Here is a 4,356-nt window from a genome sequence, read left to right on the forward strand (position 1 = left end):
GAGCCACAGGCTTTCAAGGAATTTGGGAGTTCCAAAGCAATGTTTCTTTCACACATTAAAAAAATAAAACACAACAAAAACATTCTCATAAAAAGCTGAGAGTCCCGGGGAAAAAAATCCTTGGAACCCTGTGTGGGAAACACTACTGTGGGTGAGAACCTTTCTCTGAACAGTTATTGAGCTTCTGACTATCTCCAGAAGTATTTGGTAGGGGGAGAAAGTGGGAATGCCAAAATAGAATTCCCCTACCCCTCCAATAATAGAAGTCTAGAGCTGGAAGGGATTTCAGAGAACAAACTAATCCAATCCCCTTAATTTATAAACGAGTAGACTGAGGTTCAGAAAGGAACAATGGCCTGTCTCATGAGCTCTGATGAGGATAAGCACTGGACTGATAACCACAAGGGTGCTAGTTCAAACTCACCAGCTGCTCTTGGAAACCCTATACAGGGCTGCTATGAGTCAGAACCGACTTGATGGCACACAACAATAACAAGGCTGGGCCAGTAGAGACATGAATAAAATGCATACGGGTAGAGAAAGAAGTATTTCCCCGTGGCACAGGAGGGGCACCATCATGCTTGGATCCCGAGGTTGCAGGATGTCCTAGTCCTATGAGACATATCCCTGCTCTAGGATTTCCTTTGTGGTTAGAGGGTCCATCCCTTTAAATACCCAACTCAGGTCCTTCCATCTGTTACTGCTTCCTAGTGGGAGTGTTACATCAAGTTATAGTGGTTAAAAGCATACACTCTAGAGTCAGACAGATCTGAGTTCAAATCTTGGCTCCACTATACAGCATCTGTAAGACTTGGCAAAGCTAATAAGGTTTCTTTGTGCTTCAGCTGTAGAATGGGGATGAATCTACCAACGTCATAGGGTTGACAAGTGAGATAATGTACATATAGAAGTTATCTTTGTGTCAATTCCAACTCATGATGATGCATGTGTGTCAGGGTAGAAATGTGTTCCATAGGGTTTTTCAGAAGTGGGTTGCCAGGCCTTTCTTCCCAGGTATTTTTGGGTGGTTTGAGCCTCGAACCTTTAGGTTAGCAGCTGAGCATGTTATCTATTTGCATCACTCGGGGATCCAATGAATATATTTGTTGTTGTTGTTAAGGGCTGTCAAGTCAGTTCTGACTCATAGCAACCTTGTATAGGATTTCTAAGGAGCTGCTGGAGAGTTTGAACTGCTGACCTTGTGGTTCAAACTGACCTTTCAGTCCAGTGCTTATCATACAGCATTACACCAGGACTCAGAAGGTCCCTGAAATGTATTACACTAGGATGTAAGCTGCCATGTATTACACTAAACGTAAGCGCTATGAATGTAGTAACTTTGTTTAGTTTATTGCTGCATCCTCAGCACTTAGAATATACCCAGAGAAACAGTTAACAGGAGTTCTGGTAGACACTGTAGGATAAGCACCTGGCCACAAGGTCGGTGGTTCAAACTCACTAGCCACTCCTAGGAAACCTTATACAGGGTCACTGTGGGTCAGAACCGATTCGATGGCACTTAACAACAACAGTCAATAAATACATATTGACTGGATGAATGCAGTATCTGGTCCTTATTATCCTTGCTGGATTATCATTATTGCTGCCCTGACAATTTACTTCTTCAGCTTCAGCCACCTTTTCTTTTCTTAACCTGGACTCTTTTCTGTCTTGGTCCATGCCTATTACCTGTGTAAACATCTACATATATGTATATATACACATCTGTGTTATTTCTGTGTTGCTCTGTTTGTCTCTCCCTGTGTCTCTTCTCACCTGCAGGGGGAGAAGGAGAACCATGTGGCTGAGTTCAAACCCTTGGTTTCCTACCCAATTCTCTTTCTTCCCATTCAAGTTGCTGCTCCCTCTTTAAATATTTTGAAATCCTGGCCACCCTCCTCTAACATACTTTGTACTGCCTAATAAGTCAGGGGAGGTATAAAGAAAATCCCCACCACTTTTTTTCCCTTTCTAAAGAAGGCTGTCCACTTATTTTTGTTTTGTCTGAGTCAAAACTGACTGATGCAATTAATTCCCTTCTGTCTTGACAAATGGGGACCCTCAGCAAAGAAGGAAACAGAGCCAAAGTGAAAAGCGGAAGGGTCAGAGACTTTCTGGAGATTTATGAAGTTCCTATTTCAGCATAGTCAGCTGCACAGTTGCTGTCAATGCTCAGGACCAGAGTTTCAGAAAAATACAAAGACTCAGGGCTGTGCCTTCATGTGAGTCATTTGGGTGGATTCGGGGTTTTTATCTTCTCATTTCCTCAGTTCCTCTCCTTCCACAGTTGAGAGCTATGAGTGTGGATCCTGCTTTCTTTTACTTTTGGAGTCTAGCACACTGGGTAAAATAAAACGGGATACTCATTTAGTTCTTATCAAGTCTCTCTCTCAGTCCTGTTTTCCACCTTCGAAGTTAGGGTTTAAGCCATTTTGAATTTGTGATCAACTGGAGCGGGAAATGACAGGAAGCTGATAGACTAATGTTCTTGTTGTCAGTGAATACTGAGTCCATTCTAACTCATAGCGAGCCCATGGGTTACAGAGAAGAACTGCTCCGTAGGTTTTTGTGGGCTTTGACTGTAACTTTAATAGAAACAGACTGGCAGGCATTTTCTTCCATGGTATTGCTGGGTGAGTTTGAACTATCAGCTTTTTTAGCTGGGTTAGCAGTCGAGTACAAACTGTTTGTATCACCCAAGGATTCTAGACTAGATTATAATACAACATAGATTTGTAAAACTCAACCCTGTAAATCAACACAGGCCCATAAGCCTAGACCTGAAAGAATCAGACCACAAGCAAATAAGGATTGATTTAATAGTAGAAAATGAAAATAGAGCAACAAGGCCTATGGTCTTTAACATGCACTTGTGGTCTGCCCAAGACTGGATTGGTGTGGCCTGCAGATAAAACGTAAAGTGAAATGTTCAATCCAGGCAGACATCAGGGGTTGACTTGTTGATTGGTTCCTTTAATGCACATGACTCTAGAGAACAGATTTCATTCACTTTCATCTTCTTTTTAATGACTTAACTGAACAAGGGTCTCAATTTACTAAATTAATGGAAATGCTGGCTCTGTGAAGATAAGTGGTTTCCATCTTGTTGAGGTTGGCCTCCTTCTGCCTGTCTGAGCTCAGCTCCTACTGGGCACACTGCCTGTGCCGGGGAAGTATCCAGCTGCCTGGCCAAGCAGGGTGGCCAAGGGAGATGATCCAGCTAGTGAGGCTCCAACAGTCTGAGGTAGGTGACAGAAATGGAGGGGATGTGTAGTGTTAAGAGTGAGGAATGTGCATCGTGTTCAGCAAACTGATGATGGCAGATCCCAGTGGAAGAAGAAAGCGTCTGAGGTGGGGATCAGGGCTGGAGTGTGAAACCCTTAACCCAGCAGCATGCTTCGGCTGTGGCCACTAGAAAAGAAAAGAAAACCAAACCCATTGCATCAAGTTGATGCTAAGGCATGGCAACCCCATATGTTACGGAGTAAAACTTTGCCCCATAGGGTTTTTGTTGATTATAATCTTTATGGAAGCAGATCACTAAGACTTTCTTCTGTGCCACCGCTGGGTGAGTTCAAACCACCAACCTTTAGACTAGATAGTTAAGTTGGTTGAGTGCCATTGAGTCGGTTCCAACTCATAGTGACCCTATATAGAGTTTCCAAGGAGCAGCTGGTGGATTTGAACCTCTAATCTTGTGGTTATGAGTCCAGTGGTTATTCCTACAGTGCCACACCAGGACTCCTTTAGGCTAGCAGTGAAGCACAAACACTTGTGCTATCCAGGGAGGCCACAGGAACCACAAAAAAAAACACAGCATGCGTATCCATTCATTGTCTCCTGTGCTGTTTCACTTCAGATGTTGACTTCCACTTGGTTCCAACCGTCTTCAATTCCTCCTCTTGGTTTTTCCTACCTGAACTTGGCAACTTGGTTCTACTTTAGCTTCATGCCTTGGAAATCCCATATGACTCAGTCATCAAAAAATACCCCCACAGATCTCAAAATCTTCCTTCATCCTTGCAGCTGCACCCAACCCAATGTCAGACACAGAACCTCTCAGACTCCTGTGAGGCATGAGTAGGTGGGCAGGGATCATGTAGAGACTAAAAAGAGTGCCTCAAAATGAGCAAGAAGGAGAACAATTTGGAAGCACATTAAAGAGTTAAAAATATACTCCTTATGATCCATGGCTGTCTAAAGAAGGTATTTGAAATGAACAAATCATAGATTTTACAGAATTCTATTATGTATTCTCCAGCATCATTTCTATCACCAAGACCATATTTTCCAACAGCTGATCCTTCCTCTTTGTTCCCAACCTTTGCATTCCAGTCACCAGTAATGATCAATACA

The sequence above is a fragment of the Chrysochloris asiatica genome, unplaced genomic scaffold, assembly GCF_000296735.1.
Source record: "Chrysochloris asiatica unplaced genomic scaffold, ChrAsi1.0 scaffold00135, whole genome shotgun sequence".
Classification (NCBI taxonomy): Eukaryota; Metazoa; Chordata; class Mammalia; order Afrosoricida; family Chrysochloridae; genus Chrysochloris; species Chrysochloris asiatica.